An 18,335-nucleotide genomic window follows, 5' to 3' on the forward strand; every position below is an offset into this window, starting at 1 on the left:
TTAAATTGTTGTGACCAAAATACTGATAGTGATACAGTCAGTGAAGTCCAGGCTGAGGAGATCTCAGATGGAGATGAGGAACTTATTGGGAACTGGAGCAAAGGTAATTTCTGTTACACATTAGCAAAGAGATTGGAGGCTTTGTGCCCCTGCCCTAGGGATTTGTGGAACTTTGACCTTGAGAGTGATGATTTAGGGTATCTGGTGGAAGAAATTTTTAAGCAGTAAAACATTCAAGATGTAGCCTGGCTGCATCTAACAGCGTATGGTGATAGGCATAAGCAAAGAGGTTATCTGAAACTGGAATTTATGTTTAAAAGGGAAGCAAAGCATAAAAGTTTAGAAATTTGTAACCTGACCATGTGGTAGAAAAGAAAAACCCATTTTGGGGGGAGGAATTTGAGCCAGCTGCAGAAATTTGCACAAGTAATGAGGAGTCTAGTGTTATTAGCCAAGATAATGGGAAAATTTCTTGAAGGCATTCCAGAGACCTTGGTGGAAGCCTCTCGCATTACAAACCTGGTGGCCTAGGAGGGAAGAATGGTTTCATGGGCTGGGCCCAGGCCTCTGCTGCCCTGCACAGCCTCAGGACACTGCTCCCTGTGTCCCAGCCACTCTAGCTCCAGCCGTGGCTAAAATGGCCCCAGATATGTCTCAGGCTGCTGCTCCAGAGAGTACAAGCCATAAGCCTTGGCAGCTCCACGTGGTGTTAAGCCCACAGGTGCATAGAGGACAAGAGTTGAGGCTTGGGAGCCTCTGCCTAGATTTCAGAGGATATACAGACATGCAAGGATGTGCAGGCAGAAGTCTGCTGCAGGTGTGGAGCCCTCATGGAGAACCTCTACTAGGGCAATGTGGAGGGGAAAATGTGGGATTGGAGCCCCCACACAGAGTCGCTACTTGGGCATTGCCTAATGGTGCCGTGAGAAGAGAGCCACCATCCTCCAGGCTCCGTGCACTTGGAAAAGCTGCAGGAACTCAACACCAGCCTATGAAAGCAGCTGAGGAGGCTGTACCCTGCAGAGCTAAAGGGGCAGAGATGCCCAAGGCCTTGGAAGCCTGCCCCTTACTGATGGGTGGGCTGGATACGAGACATGGAGTCAAAGGAAATTAATTTAGAGCTTTAATATTTAATGACTGCCCTACTGGGTTTCAGACTCGCATGGGGCCTATAGAATCTTTGTTTTGGATGATTTCTCCTTTTTGGAATGGGTGTATTTACCCAATGCCTATGCCCTCATTGTATCTTGGAAGTAACTAACTATAACTAACTTGTTTTTTATTTACAGGCGCATAGGTGGAAGGGACTTGCCTTGTCTCAGATGAGACTTTGGAATGTGGACTTTTGAGTTAATGCTGAAATGAGTTAAGACTGGGGGGATTGTAGAAAAGTGATGATTATATTTTGCAATGTGAGAAGGACTTGAGATTTGGGAGGGGACAGGGGTGGAAAAGACATGGTTTGGATTTGTGCCCCTGCCCAAATCTCATGTTGAGTTGTAACCCCCAGTGTTGGAGGAAGGGCCTGGTGGGAGGTGATTGGATCATGGGGGCAGATCTCCCCCTTGCTGTTCTCATGATAGTGAGTTCTCTTGAGATCTGGTTGCTTAAAATTATGTAGCACCTCCTGCTTTGCTCTCCTTCTCCTGCTCCAGCCATGTAAGATGAGCCTGCTTTCCTCTCATCTTCCACCATTATTGTAAGTTTCCTGAGGCTTCCTCAGTCAGGCTTCCTGTGCAGCGTATGAAACTGTGAGCCAATAAAACCACTTTTCTTTATAAACTACTCAGTCTGAGGTAGTTCTTTATAACAATGTGAGAATGGACTAATGCACAGAGTAATCAGTATCAGAGCATAACGCAACAGAGTGTGGACTCTGGAATCAGATGCCTGGTTTGGATCTGGTTCTGTTCTTTACCAGCTATGTGATCTAGAACAAGACTGTTATTCTCTCTGCTTTGATTTTCTCATCTGTTAAATGAGTATATAATAATTTGTAACTCATAGTAATTCTGTGAGGAATAATGAGTTAAAATAAGTAAAGTGCTTAGAATAGTGCCTCACAGAGTAACTGTTATTTTAGGTATTAGTTATCATTTTACTCATTTATTTTTTATTTTATTTATTTACTTTTTAGAAGGAGTCTTACTTTTTTGGCCAGGCTGGAGTGCACTAGCATGATCTCGGCTCACTGGAACCTCTTCTTCCCGGGCTCAAGCGATTCTCCTGCCTAAGCTTCCCAAGTAACTGGGATTATAGGTGCACACCACCACACCCAGCTAATTTTTTGTATCTTCAGTAGAGATAGGATTTCACTTTGTTGGCCAGGCTGGTCTTGAACTCCTGACCTCAAGTTATCCATCTGCTTCAGCCTCCCAAAGTGCTGGGATTACAGGCATGAGCCACTGTGCCTGGCCTTATTCATTTATTTTTTATTGAGGTAAAATAGTACCCATTATTATTGTATGTGCTGTTGGCTCTGGTTACAGGGACTGACTGGAAAGGGAGTGACTTCCATGACCAGCCCAAATAGAGGTTGGTTTTTCATTGATAACCTGAACTTTCTCTGCTTGCAGAGGTTGAGAGAGGGAGGACCCAAAAGGTTGCCAATCTTCTATCCAGAACAGGAGTCATGGGGATGCCCATCCTCCTGGTTATATATGTAATCAGTCTCTCTCCCACACACCCTCACAACCATCCTTTGACCCTTCCTAGAGATTTTCTGCCACAGTGCAGCTCATTCCATCTCTCCCTCATTCTCACAATGGTTGATCCAGGTCCTCATTATATCATCCCTGGACCACTGAAGAAGACTTTCCACTGGCCCCTCTACCTCCAGGCCCTCATCCACTCCTCACACTGCCTCCAGATCGACCTTTCTAAAACACAAGTCTCATTATGTCTCTCCTCTACTGAAAACCTCCTCTGGCTCCCAATTACCTGCACAACAATGTGGGAAGACATTGTTTGGCTTTGAGAACCTCCTACAAGGTGACAAGCAGCTCATTTCTCCATATTTCTTTTCCTCTCACATTCTACTCCAACCGAACTGAAACAGTGCCTACCTCTCTTGCTTCATGCTTTTATTCAAGCTATTTCCTTTTCTAACTTACCTTTCCTGCCACATTGATCTGTCGAATTTCCATTTTTTAAATTGAAGGAGAGATATTACTTTTTAAAATGAGAACTATTTTCCAACAGCTGCACCCCTTCTGATCCCATTATCTGTCCAGTCAGAATTTTTCACCCTCTCTCATATTCCCATAGTCATTTGTTTGTGTCTCTATGATAATGCTTAGCACAGACTGTCTCATGATATTTATGTTTACTTCTTTCAAAATTGCCTTTATATGGATAACAAAAATTATATGGTAATATTTGTCAAAATGTATTGAACTATACACTTAAGATGGATTCATTTTATTGCATGCAAATCATGCCTCAATAAAATTGGTTTTAAAAGAAAAACTACAGCAAAACCATAGCAAAATAAAAAATAAACAGATGAGAAAATTGAGATGAAGGAAAATAAGGGTAGGAAAGTAAAATAAATTCAGGGGTAAGGTTAGTATTAAAAAATGCATGCCATAAGTTTCCATGGACTAAAGATGTTTTTCTTGAGCTTCCCAGCTGCCAAAGGAAATAGAAAATTATGACCAGAGAAAATAGAGACTTTCCTAGTTCTGAAACCTGAACAAAATCTCTCTCATGAGCCCTTATGAAGAGAACGCTGTGATGTAAGGGATAGCTTTCTCAACAATAACCCTATGGTAAACCCAATAGGGAATTGTATAGGTTGTTTCTCATAATATCTCTCAGTTAAAGTTGCTGGCAGAACATCGAAGTACAATTAAGAAAACAGTTCCATGAAGGACTAAAGTATGATGATTCAAGCGCACAGCTTTCTAATAGTTTCATTGGATTAGAAAGAAAAGTTTAAACTAACTATAGAAATGGGTTCTCTGTTTATCTTTCAAGCAATCCCTTGACTACTATATCATGAATGTATCTTTTGTTACTATTTGAGAGAGTTGAAGGCTATAGAGTCTATGACCAAATCCTGGAGTGTGATGACTGTTACCAATTATGGATAGATCTTTGTTTTTGAAGCTCTGTTGTTAGGTGCATACACATTTAGGATTGTTATGTCTTCTTGGTGACTTGAATACTTTGTTTTTATATGTCTCTTTTTATTCTTGATAATATTCCTTGTTCTGAAGTCTACTTTGCCTGAAATTAATATAACTATTCCAGCTTTCTTTTAGTTAGAATTTGCATGTATATCTTTCTCCAACCTTTTACTTTTAACCTATCTATATCTTTATATTAAAAGTGGGGTTCATGGCTGGGCATGATGGCTCATGCCTATAATGTCAACCCTTTGGGAGGCTGAGGTGGGAGGATTGCTTGAGCCCAGGAGTTCAAGACCAGCCTGGGCAACATAGGGAGACCTCATCTCTACAAAAAAAATAATAATTAGATGGGAAAGATGGCTCACACCTATGGTCCCAACTGCTGGGGAGGCTGAGGCAGGAGGATTGCTTTAGTCCAGGAGGTTGAGGCTGCAATAAGCCATGATCATGCCACTGCATTCCAGCCTGGGTGACAGAGCGAGATATAGTCTTAAATAAATAAATAATGAGGTTCTTGAAGACAGTGTAAAATTGGATCTTTTAAAAAATCTAATTGGACAATATCTGCTATATATAGAGAGAGATATAGATTATAGATATAGATATAGATATAGATATAGATATAGATATAGATACAGATATTTTTTGAGACAGAGTCTCACTCTGTCACCCAGGCTGGAGTGCAGTGGTGTGATTGAGATCACTCACTGCAACCTCCTCCCAGGTTCAAGTGATTCTCCTGCCTCAGCCTCCCAAGAAGCTGGGATTATAGGCATGTGCCACCATGCTTGCCTAATTTTTGTATATTTAGTAGAGATGGAGTTTCACTATGTTGGCCAGGCTGGTCTTGAACTTCTGGCCTTAAGCAATCTGCCTGCCATGGCCTCCCAAAGTGCTGGGATTACAAGCATGAAACACCTCGCCTGGCCAATATCTGCTTTTAAACTGGTGTGTTTAGACCATTCACATTTTAAATGATTATTGATATGATTGGATTAAAACTTGCTACCTTCCTCAATGATTTCTATTTGTTCTAGTTTTTCTTTGCTTCCATTTTCTTTTTCTGTCTTCTCTAGGTTTAACTGAAACTTTTCATGATTCCATTTTTATTTATTTTATAATAATTATTATTATTTTTAGACAGTCTCACTCTTGTTGCCCAGGCTGGAGTGCAGTTGCACAATCTTGGCTCGCTGCAACCTCTGCCTCCTGGGTTCAAGTGATTCTCCTGCCTCAGCCTCCCGAGTAGCTGGGATTACAGGTGTGCACCACCACACCTGGCTAATTTTTTTTTTTTTTAATGGAGTCTCCCTCTGTTGCCCAGGCTGGAGTGCAATAATGCAATCTTGACTCAGTGCAACCTCTGCCTCCCAGGTTTAAGCGATTATCCTACCTCAGCCTCCTGAGTAGCTGGGATTACAGGCTCCCACCACCACATCCAGCTCATTTTTTTGTATTTTTAGTAGAGATAGGGTTTCACCATGTTGGCAAGGCTGGTTTCGAACTTCTAACCTCAGGTGACCTGTACACCTTGGCCTCCCAAAGTGCTGGGGTTATAGGTGTGAGCCACCGCACCCAGCCTATTTTTATTTTTTTAAAATTGACTTATGTTATAAATTGTGTTTCAATTTTGGTAATTTCTATTGACCTATCTTCAAGTTTAATGATTTACTGATTCTTCCATCAGCTATGATAAGTCTACTGAAGAACCCACTGTTAACATTTTTATCTCTGTTTCTGTGTTTTTGATTTCTAGTATTTTCATTTGATTCTTTCTTATAGTTTTCAACTACCTGAAAAAATTACCTATCTGATCCTTGTTTGCTTTTTTCATTAGAGTTTTTAACAAATAAATCATAATTATTTTGAATTCCTAATCTGATAGCTCCAACACCCATGTCATTTATGAATCTGGTTTTAGTGATTCTCTTCAGACTTCGTTTTTCTTTGCCTTTTTGTTGCCTTGTACTTTTTGTTGTTATTGTTGAAAACTGAACATGTTGTATAGGACAGTAGATAATGAGGAGAATATTTTTCATTCTTGAAGTGAATCCATTTTTCCTTTTGGTAGATCTTTAGTGTAGAGAGTTTATGTTAATTTAGTCAGAGGTTGGACTGGGTTTGAAATCTATGTTGCTGTTACCCTTAGTGCACCAAAGTCTTCCAATTCCTTTAACGGTAACTTGTATTTATGGCATAGACTAATTTAAAACAGAATTTTTGTCAATGTCTGTACTCTGCATGACTTCTAATGTTTCTGCTTGGATTTGAGTCTCCTTTTGCACTGCTCCCAGGACAGAACTGCCTTTTGCCACCCTCCCAGTTGTATTCCAGTAATGTTTTTACTTGATGCTTGACAGCATGGAGGTGGTGGGTATGGGGAGGGTCCCTTCTCTGATGTTCTGATTAAGCCTCAGTTGTAGGCAGTCACTGTCAATCTGGAACTCAGGGTTGTGGCTCTCTCAGGTGTTCTTACCCCTTCTCCAGATATAATGTTGCACCCAGCAAGAATTCCTGCCTCTTTACCACAGGTAGAGAGTTCCTTTTCCTCCCTATTCCCTTATCCCAGCTTTCGTGAATTTCCACCAGTGCCTTCGGACTACAGCTGTGTCGCACTTCCTGCTGAATATTTCCTTCCTTGAGGAAGAGAGGGGAGTTGAAATTCCAGCAGTTGCTGTTCTCCTTCCCACCCAGAACCAAGAGGGGAGCTTTCTCCTTGATCTTCCCTGGAAGCCCTTGGTGGGGTTCCTGAAGAAAAAAATCCACAAGGAGAACCTTATTTTTGATAGTTAACTGAGCAGAGTTGAACTCCTCTCAAGAAAGCTAAAGCTCTCAAACAGTTCTCAGGCCCAAGGAGATGGGCACTCTACCTCGGCATGAAGGGGTTGCTGGAGCCCCTGTAGATAGGGCCATGATATTTAATGGAAAACAGGCTTGTCTTCATTCTACCTACCACACAGTCAAATGCATCTTCAAGATCCTAAAGTTCTATATAGGGAAATGGTGAATTCCAGGTTTGAATTTTATGGGACAGCAAAATTAAAATAAAAAATAATTGGGAGGTCAACGTTAGATTCTCAACTTTTTAGTTTCCAAACCAAAAATCACTCACCTGTCATCGCATCATGGCAATATGAAAGGACACACACACCCACCAAAGTACAAAGGATATACTCTTGGAATAGTGAACAGTCCTTTACTTGGAATAAATTTAGCCCTCAATAAAGTGAAGCCAATTTTTTCCACTCCTCATCATAGATCAATGGATGCTTACTTATGGACCAGCACAAGTCCTCAGCCATCACTCATGAGCCACTGCTGTAGAGCCTGGCTGTTTTTTCACATAGCTCTATCTTCTATATTTTTGTTGTAACCTCCTGGAAAGGAGAATCATGTCATATTCACCTCGGTTTCTCCAATTTTACCCTCAAATATGACCCACTTAATAGGTTCTCAACTAATGAGATTAATAATGAATATTAATTATTAATACCATTAATTTATTATATCAGTACATTAGTATTAATAACACACATAGGTTGTCCTCATAAATGTTAGCTGAACAGAACTGAATGTCAAGATATCATGACCTCTTCAGCACTCCTTAGGTCTTCCCCAGTACCTCCTAGGCCTACCTGGAAGGATGGGAATTTAATTTTTTTACCTTTCATCTTAATAGCATTTAGTGAGTGACCACTTTGAGTGAGGTGTTTCTTTTCAGATGTGGTGGGAGATGAAAAAGATACTCAAGACAAGAGTTTTGCCCTTAAGTGGTTTATAATTATCTACACAGCACAGGTGATTCTAATACCAGAGTGTGATCAATAACCTAATTATGAAAACGCAGTGCCAAGAGAACAGAGGAGAAAGTGTTCACGTACCCATTGACTCATAAGTACTCTGAGAGGCTTTGTTCTGGACTTAGTTGGAGGGAGGAGAATAAACATGGACTCTTCGTTCAATGGATAGTAGTCAAGAAGTAATGCCACCAAGGTATAAGAAAATAATGGAGGGATTGGAAAGAGCATGGTGGTCAAGGAATTGAGAGGGGAGCAGCTACTTCTTCCAGGAGATAGGGGAGGCTGCAGGTGGTCAGAGAATTAATGCTGACTTGGGGAAATCCAAGAAGTTTTCTTAGAGAAAGTGAGTGGAGACTTGAGTTGTCTTTGAAGCTGTGTAGAACTTGGATATATGTGTGTGGAAGAGAGGAATTTGCCACAGGAAACAGCCTGGGCAAAGGCATAGGGGAGGGAAAGCACAAGTCAGGCTCAGGAAATAGAAAGTGCTGAAGAGTAAGTGGGGAGTAGGGTGTGGAGTTGGGGGACGGTGGAGTAGAAGATGTGGCTGAAGAGGCTGGCCAGAGCCAAACTATGGCTGGCACAGAGCAGGTGCTCCATAAATATTTGTCAAATGATTGGATAAATAAAGGGAAGCACTGGCCATGGGTTGTTATTATTTGTTTATTTATTTATTTTAGTAGCTAATGGTGAAGAATTCTGAATAGGGAGGTGGTAAGATCATATTATGATGGCAGGTCTGTGGAGGACAAAGGAGAGACAAAGCCGATGGGGGTAGGGGCATGAGTTAGGAAGCTGTGGCGATTGTCCTAAGAGGCCTTCCTGCCCCCAGTCCTGAAAAACCTGATTCTCTGCTTCCCTGAAAAGCTAGGCTGGAATGCTTCCCTCTTTTGAAACATTTATGGATCGATGAATGTCAACACTCAAGCTAAATGCAGACCATGTTTAGACACACACTAGGAATATCAACACACATCCTATTCCTAGAGAGGGGACTAAAGTCTTCCAGTTGCATTGTTCCAAGGTCAGTCTGACTACAAGGGAGCATCTGGGGAAGTGATACTCAGTGTGGCTGTCAGCCCTGAAGACTGTTTAAGCCTCTGAAACTCCTAAGCTTGATGGTTCTCATTATGGCTTCCTAGAGAGAAGATGGAAAGCCATCTGATGTTCCTCTCTTAGCACTCCTCATCTACTTGGTATTGATATTAATAAACAATGAAATCACAGGATACAGCTTAAGTAAATCTATTTTCCTTGCATGTGGTACAACACAGTTTGAAAATAAAAACAAATCAAATGCTCTGAAAGGAAAATGAATGTAAATTAAGATCTGGAGAAATTTGTCAGCATCTGAGCATTTATTTTGCTTTCATCTCCCCTTTAAATCAAACTAAACCATTTTCTGAAGCTCAGATGTGAATCACAGCCCCTTCTGGAATGAATGATTATGACTCTGGCCTAGTTTAAGCAGATGATCCCCCATAAGTGGGGAGAGAAAGGCTCTTCTTGACGGGGTAGAAGGCTCTGAGGCCAGCAGCCTCTTGAGGACAGATGGCCTGGTGTGGAATTGCACAGATGAGGTGCCCAGAGCCAGGGGGGTGCAAGCAGATTCCTGAAGTCTATCTTCCCTTTGGAGGAAACATCACTTTTTTGCTTTTTATCTGTTGGTAATTCTTCTTGTCAAAATAAATGGTGCCACAGTATACTGGTTGAGTGTAGACTTAGGGAGAGAGGGAATTGGTTCAGACCCTCAACCCTACATGGATGACCTTGGAGCAGTTACTTACATTCTCTGAACTTCAGATTCCTTACCTAAAATTTGAGGACAACAACACCTGAGTTATTGTATCCAACACCTGAGTTATTGCATAAGAGTTACATGAAATAATATACAAAATGTATTTAGCAAAGTGACACATAATGATTGCTCAATACAAGGTAGCACTTCTTAATTACTAATAAAGAATAAAGTTCAACTGGCCAGGCGCAGTGGCTCATGCCTGTAATCCCAGCACTTTGGGAGGCTGAGGCGGGCAGATCACTTGAAGTCAGGAGTTTGAGACCAGCTTGGCCAACATGGTAAAACCTCATCTCTACTAAAAATACAAAAATTAGCCGGGCATGGTTGCGCGTGCCTGTAGTCCCAGCTACTTTGGAGGCTGAGAGAGGAGAATCACTTGAACCCAGGAGGCGGAGGTTGCAGTGAGCCGAGATGGCACCACTGCACTCCAGCCTGGGCAATAGAGTGAGACTCTGTCTCAAAAAAAAAAAAAAAAAAGAATAAAATCAACCATCTCAACAGAAGTGGCAGAAGCTTTAGAATAAGTGCAGACCCTTGCTGTGGACACTTGTTTTTCCTTGGTGACTCCATGGAATTTCACGGATATTCTGAGGCTTTTCCCCCAGTGGTTATTACAGAAGGAGTCAACTGCCCTGTCAGGCCTGGTGCTGCCCCATGACAGTCAGACTCTGTTATATTTCTGCTTATTCTCTCTCCACGGGGTCATGGAAAGGAGAAGGGAGAAGGATCTGGTGGTGTATGAAGTCCCATGTAAAGGACCATTTTGCAATCAGGCCCCTCAGTTAGGACCTTAGGTTTCTGACCACATAGAGAATACCGACTTTTAAAGAGAGCCAGACATTTTATTCGGCAATGTTGCCCTACGTTTTCATGTTAAAGTATCAGGAAATGACAACTTGAAGAGCACACTGGGCTGAAAAGAGAAGCTACTTTCAGCTGGAGGGAATGGCCTGGGCCTCTCTCACCACCTAGGGCTGACTGCCTCAGTAACGCAGCTCACTTGGCCCCATTCTGAGGGCTCTCTGGCCCAATAGCTTGTTTAGAGTCTGTCAGCTGCAGGGATGAGACATCTGGGCCTGGACTTGATGGCCTCCCTGGGGGAGCTGGCCCCTCCTATGTGGAGCCTAGAAGATGAAAGACACTTGGCCCCTCCAATTCACAAGAAGAATCCATGGAGAATCTCTCACCTCCAGGCCCTGTGATATTAACCTTTGATGTTGGCTCCTGACCCAATTTCCAGGCTGACCTGCACACGTGGCATCAGAGCTGAATTCTTTTTTATGTCATAGAGTATCTCATCTCTATAACAACATGCCTTGAAGCCCTGTTGTCCATCTTGGTCACCTTCCAGGATCACGCTTTTGGATTCTGCTTTCCAAAATCTCCTTGGAAATTATCTAGCTTTAAAAGAAAACAGAGGGGGCATTTTTGCTGTTTTGTTTGCAGAAGCAAAGCATTTGAAGAAAGAGGTCAAGGAACCAAGCAATTTTGCAGTACGTTCTGAACTTTAGTTTCATTGAACATTGGGATCTATTATATTTTGAGGAACAGGAAGAACCTGGGAGCCATACAGGTGGCTAACACAGGTAATAGTTAAATTTCTGTGTTTGGAGGCTGAGGCTTGTTATGTCTCACTCTTCCTGGCTCTGTCTTGGTATCTTGCTTCCACTCCCTTGCTCAATCTCTACTCTCTGGCTTTGCTGTTCTCTCCTTCGACTTTTCCTGTCACTTTCTGTGGTGTGGAGTCTATTTCTCTGTAGTCATTGCTTCTGTTTCCACCTTCTCGGTTTCTTTTCTGTGTCTCTGTTTTTTCTGGTTTGATGGATAGCCTCTGCTTCTAATTTTTTTCACTAGCCAATGCTGGGCAGTACAGTTCCTTGAGAGGCACACCCTTGTTTCTGGAACCCTTACTTGTTTCAAACGTCCTCCTGAAGCAGCCCCCCTGTTTTCCAGAAGAGTGGACATAGGTCACATTTTGTTTGCTTCATGTTGCTCCCTGCAAAGAGGAGAAGATATGGCTGGGTACAGGGGCTTGTGCCTATAATCCTAGCACTTTGGGAGGCTGAGACAGAAGGATCACTTGAGCCCCAGGAGTTCAAGACCAGCCTGGGCAATGTGTTGAGACCCATCTCTACAAAAAATTGAAAAAATTAGCTGGCTGTGGTGGTGCACGCCTGTGGTCCCAGCTACTCAGGAGGCTGAGGCAGAAGGATTGCTTGAGCCCAGGGGATCAAGGCTGCAGTGAGCCATGATTGCAACACTGCACTCCAGCCTGGGTGACAGAGCAAGACCCTGTTTCAAAACAAACAAACAAAAAACAAACAGAAACAAAAGAGAAAAGAAGGTACTTGGGAAGCACAGCAGCTTCCTCTCTTCTTGCCTTCCAGCCAGCAGCAGACCCAGCAGAGCTCAGAATACCCTGGAGTTTCAGGCCCTTCAAACTCCTTTTTTAAAAAAATGTTTTTTAAGAGAAGTTTTAGTTTCACAGTAAAATTCAGAGAAGGCACAGAGATTTCCCACAGACTCCCCCCTTCACACATGCACAGCCTTGCCCATTATCAACATCCCCCACCAGAGGGGTACATTAGTTACAGCTGATGGAGCGGCATCCACACACCACTCAGAGGCCATGGTTTACACCAGAGCTCATTCGGGGTGTTGTGCATCCTATGGTTTTGGACAATGTTTATTGACATGTAACCACCTCCACAGTATCACATAGAGTAGTTGCGTTGCCCTAACCATCCTCTGTGCTCTGCCTGCCCATCCTTCCCTCCCCTCAACTTCTGGCAACCACTGATCTTTTTACAGTGTCCACAGTTTTGCCTTTTTCAAAATGTCCTATCATTGGAATCATGCTGTAAATAGCCTTTTTCACATCAGCTTCTTTCACTTAGTAATCAACTTCTTCTGGGATGAAGAGTTTTATCAGGTGCGTCTAATGCCCCAGGTGGCTGGAAGTATCAATCAAAATCAGTCTGTCCGCATACACCACTCCTGCCCCTGGCCTTTTTTTGCTCCTGTGGAGGTGTGGGGGAATCCATCCTGAAATATTTGTCCAGGTCATTTGTTTGCTTTTCCTAAGTAAAAACATGCGGGGCACCGTGGTCAGGCACCATGCATTTACTCACTCACTCATTGGTTCAACATGTATATACCACAACCTCCCCGGCATCCTCAACCCTCCCTGAGGCTCTGGGGCTATAGTGGGAAAGCACACCGGACAGGGCAGGAGCTGTCCAGCCTGCCCACCAGTCAAGGGACAGAAGTTCAGGCAGAAGCTTGGCTTTTTACAGCGTCAGTGTTACTGGGAGCCCACCAGCATCCCCTTGTTCTAATTGTCCTGCCAATACTTGAGATACAAGAGGCATGCATATTTTTCTGGGGATTTTATTTCATTCCCCCAGAATCAATGGATTCCCACCAGTACTCTCCTCAACGCTGTCTCTTCCTCTTCCTCATTCCTTGTGCCCCAGCACACCTGATATGGAGAGCACTCCTAGGCTGGCTGGGCTCCAGGGCATTCACAGAGGATTTTCAGTTTCCTTCTATGGTGAAGTGGAGAAGTGGGACAGGAGTTCACAATTATTGAGTTTCTGCTGTCTGTCAGACACTCTGCCTGATGCTTTCACAACTTCATTTCATTTAACCCTTATTCTCAGCATACCAGTAAGATAGATAACACCATCCCCACATGAATGAAGCAGAAATGGAAACTCAGTAAAGGGCAGACATTTAGCACATCACAGAACTGTACGTGGAACCAGGTCTGTCTGGTACCAGAACTCAAATTCTTGCCACTGCAGCCTGTGTGTGTGTGTGTGTGTGTGTGTGTGTGTGTGTGTGTGTGTATGTGTTGATAGTAGTGGTAGGAAGTACTAGGAGTGGATAAACAGAGCAGTAGAAATCATCCCAGGCTCTTTTTCTCCCCCTTGGGTCCTGGACGGAGGAGCCCTTTGCCACCCTTCTGCTTCTGATCAGGTTGCAGCCATGTGTTGGGAATGCAGGAGGCGTTAAGGAAAAGAGGCCCTTTTTCCTCTCCTTGGAGGGTCCTCTGTTCTCTTTAGCATGACCTAGCGGGCTCCAGAGCCAGATTTCCTGAATGCTAATCCCAGCTCTTCTGTTTGCTCGTGGTGTTTCCTTGGGCAATTTATTTAAACTGACTGTGCTTCAGTTTCCTATTTTGCAATGGGGATAATAAGAAGAGTACCATTCTCATTCCTAGAATAGATGAATTTATTAAGACGGAAAGTAGCATGGTGGTTGCCGGGGACCAGGAGGAGGTTAGTGTTTAATGAGGAGTTAAAGGAATGGGGAGTTCGTGTTTAATGGGTACAGAGTTTCAGTTTGAGAAGATGAAAAAGTGCTGAAAATGGATGACAGCGATGGCTGCTCAACAGTGGCAATATACTTAATGCCACTGAACTGTTTGCTTAAAGACATTTAAAGTGCTGAGTTTTATTGCTATGAATATTTACCACAATTGAAAAAAAGAATAGGCTGGGTGCGGTAGCTCATGACCATAATCCCAGCACTTTGGGAGGCTGAGGCAGGTGGATCATGAGGTCAGGAGATCGAGACCATCCTGGCTAACATGGTGAAACCCTGTCCCTACTAAAAATACAAAAAGATTAGCTGGGCATGGTGGTGCGTGCCTGTAGTCCCAGCTACTTGGGAGGCTGAGGCAGGAGAATCGCTTGAACCCAGGAGGTGGAGGTTGCAGTGAGCCGAGATCACGCCACTGCACTCCAGCCTGGCAACAGAGCAAGATGCCATCAAAAATAAATAAATAAAAAAGAAAAAAAAGAAAAGAAAAAAAGAAAAGAATACCTTCCTCAAAGGATTTGGGGAGGCGAGAATGAGATTATGCATTTTAAGCACTTAAGACTGAACCTGGCCCATGTTAAATGCTCCATAAATGTGAGCTCTTCTATGCTCCAACTTTCATCTCTTCAAGAGAAGTCCTAGAAACCAGGGGCAGAGCTGTGTAGTGCACACCTGCTGCTGGCTCAGAGTTGCCGTGAGAAGGGGTCTCACAGCCAGGACCTGGAAGTGTTCCCCATGCCCGTGATTAGGCAGCTGTCAGGACAGGGACTGGTGACTGTGCATTTTAATAGAAGAGCTCTCCCTGCCCATGTTAAGCAGCAAGGTTATAAATGGAACACTGCTTGCTAAATTGCCCCATTTTGCACAGACTCACTTCATGAGCTGCCAGCTCTGATGTGTGGCTGAATTTGATGATTAAGCAAGAACAAAAGAACTATGAACCTACTGGGGAATACATCCAATTAAATGGTATCAACGCAGGATGACTGAGAAGAGAATGGTGTGTTAATGTTTTCATCGGCCTTGCCAACAAATATTTATGGAGTGTCAATAGGGAGGCAAGAAGGTGCTTAGAAGGTGCTGAAGCGAAGTGCTTAGAGTTGAGATCAGGAATGGCTAGTGGCATGTTATGGGACAGAGGAGGGAAGACAGACACACACGGTCAATCTGGAGACAGAATTGGCACCCTTGTAAGCGGTTGAGCTCCTTCAGATCTTCAGACTTCCTTTATGTAATTCTCCCCAAACACCCCAATTCTGTTCAGATCAATGGCATTTATTGTGTGGTGTGTAGAGGCCTCAGGAGCTCAAAAGAGATGAGACAGCGCAGCCCAGGGGCAGGGAGCGGTCAAGAGAAAAGACTTCTCTGTCCTTATTCTGGCCTCCAGGAACCCTCTCTAGTCCACTGCAGCCATGATGTTGCCCTTAATTCTGAACCCAGAGGACCCTGTCACTCTGCAGGGACTTGCTCTGCAAGGCCCTCCGAGCTAATGGCTCTAAGACTTGCCGTCTGTTCTAGTGCTTCTCAAGCTCTCTGTGGTGAAAGACCAGGTTTTTATTTTGATTTCTTTTCAGTTTCCAACCCACTGTGGGATCAATACTTTTATATAATAAATATTAATTCCTAAATTTGTTTAGTAAATAAATTAGAAAATGAAATAAGAAACAAAGAGATACAAAACACAAGACCACGTTTAATTATCACATTCAGCAGACATACATAGACATACCAAAATCACTACAGAAGTTTCTAGATGCTTGCTCTCCATTTCTTTGCTTATTGAGTTGCAGACTAGTAACAGAATAACTTGTGCCATGCTGGGGGACCTCATTCTGAACAGCTTTGCTCTAGACCTCTGGTATCTAAAATGGTGTGCTGAGACAATCCACTGGGCACAGGAAGAAAATATTGGCACTTCTATTTATATTTTTATTGCATCTTCATTTAATTTTTATCTTTGTGTATATTTTCAATGTACTCAGCACAATAGTAAAATAAGACACATATATAATTTATAGGTTAGTAAATTATATATGACAAGTTGTGCCCCAAATCTTTTTACTGAAACAGTTGTATGGTCAAAAATGTGTTGAAATCTGTTGCCCTCGACTACTCATGTAAAAGTTACTGCTATGCCTCTTTGGAATATCTCTCATCTTGCACTGGGCTTCTATTATTTAAGATTTCAAATAGTTATGCCTGACCTAAAATTATAATAAAATTATAAGTTATTTGCAGAACTGTGTCTTATTTATGCTTATTTATTTATTTATTTATTTTGAGACAGAGTTTTGCTCTTGTTGCCCAGGCTGGAGTACAATGGCACGATCTCGGCTCACTGCAACCTTCGCCTCCTGGGTTCAAGCGATTCTCCTGCCTCAGCCTCCCAAGTAGCTGGGACTACAGGCACATGCCACCATGCCTGACTACTTTTGTATTTTTAGTAGAGATGGGTTTTCTCCATGTAGGTCAGGCTGGTCTCAAACTTCCGACCTCAGGTGATCTGCCCGCCTCAGCCTCCCAAAGTGCTGGGGTTACAGGCCTGAGCCACCACTCCCGGCCCTTATTTATTTACTAAGCTGAGAAAAGTGTGGATGTGATCCAGGCACCATGCTAGGATGTGGAAATATGAAAATGGCTAGGAATTAATCTGCATTCCTTAGGGTGGACATATCTAAGTCAGGGACGGAGATTTTCAAATTGATCATTGCTTTAAGTGTAACGTGTGAAATCAAGTAAGCATGTATAAGTAACAAACTGGGAGCATAAAGAGTGGTTCACTCCACTGGGGGTGGTGCTTAGATAAAGATACCCCCAGTGAAGCTGATGTCTGAGAAGATGTTGACAGATAAGCCGGTTTTGCATGGTTGACAGGAGGAGGTAAGATATTTTGAGTAATAGCATGCAAAAAGGCATAGAGGTCTTCACACTCATTGCTGGCTCTCATTCCCTCCTGCCATTGTCATCTGTGTTCCAGATTGCTCATCTTAGCATAAGATCCATCTATGCTTCTTAAATGTCCCTCAGTCCACTCACTCAGTGTATCAATGGCACCACCATCTATCCCTGCACCCACATCAGACTCCTCCCCATCTCACTCCCACACCCATTCTATTAATATCTATTCCATTCTACCTTCTTACCATGTCTCAAAGACATTTCCTGCAATACCAACAATGATAACACTTTTTATAAATCTACTATTTCTGACCATTTTATGCTGGCAAGGTCAAGGACTGAGACTTAATCATCTTGGAATCAACAGTGGCTAGCAGAGTGCTTTGCTTACTACATAATACTAATACTAATTAATGATGATGATGATAGTTAATGCTTACATGGTGCTTAATTTGTGCCAATATTCTAAGCACTTCACATGTGATAGCTCAATTCTAAAAATGACCCTATGAAGTAGGTACTATTATTATCCCTTTTTACAGGGGAAGAAAATGAGGCACAGAGGTGAAGTGATTTGCCCAAGGTGTATAGCTTGTAACAGCCCAAAGTTGAGTGAGTGAATTAATACATAAATAGCAGAATAAATGAATGAGGTCAGAAAGACGGGATGGGTCATACAATGATAATTTCTGCCATGCATGTAGTTAGTAGATTGGGAGCCATTTCTTGGGTTTCTTTCTAAGGAGGTACTAATTGCTATTTTGGCAGTTGTAGTTTACCCCAGGGTGTAGTGGTATACCAGAGAGAATGGAATCTGATATACATGATCCAAAGAAATAAGAGGATAAAACATTCTTGATGGAGAGGGAAAAGAAGTTGGCTGATTCAAGGTGTTATTTCAGTTGGAGATATGAGTCAGGGGTGGTTTATCTGCAGTCTGTGCCTGCAGAGTGATGCTGGCATCCTGCCTTATTCAGCCCTTGCTACAAAAACATCGTGACAAGTGTCCCCCAGGGAGCCACATACCTGGGGTTTATACAACACCGTGTCTCAGACATCTCTCAGGGGCTGTGGGCCACCTGTCACTGTTCCTTTTTTTTTGAGATGGAGTTTTTCTCTTGTTGCCCAGGCTGTAGTGCAGTGGCAAGATCTCAGCTCACTGCAACCTCCGCCTCCCAGGTTCAAGTGATTCTCCTGCCTCAGCCAGGTGCACGCCACCATGCCTAGCTAATTTTTTGTATTTTTAGTAGAGGTGGGGTTTCATCATGTTGGCTAGGCTGGTCTTGAACTCCTGACCTCAGGTGATCCACCCTCCTCGGCCTCCCAAACTGCTGAGATTACAGGCATGAGCCACCGTGCCTGGCCTGTTTCTTATTTTTA

General features: G+C 43.0%; 1 protein-coding gene across 1 annotated transcript in view; it reads left to right on the forward strand.

Annotated features, from left to right (window-relative positions):
* The window catches only part of NMNAT2 (nicotinamide nucleotide adenylyltransferase 2), a 182,378-nt gene that overhangs the window by 39,526 nt on the left and 124,517 nt on the right, over window positions 1–18,335 (forward strand). The gene's annotated exons all lie outside the window — the stretch shown is intronic.

The sequence above is a fragment of the Pan paniscus genome, chromosome 1 (genome assembly GCF_029289425.2).
Source record: "Pan paniscus chromosome 1, NHGRI_mPanPan1-v2.0_pri, whole genome shotgun sequence".
Lineage (NCBI taxonomy): Eukaryota > Metazoa > Chordata > Mammalia > Primates > Hominidae > Pan > Pan paniscus.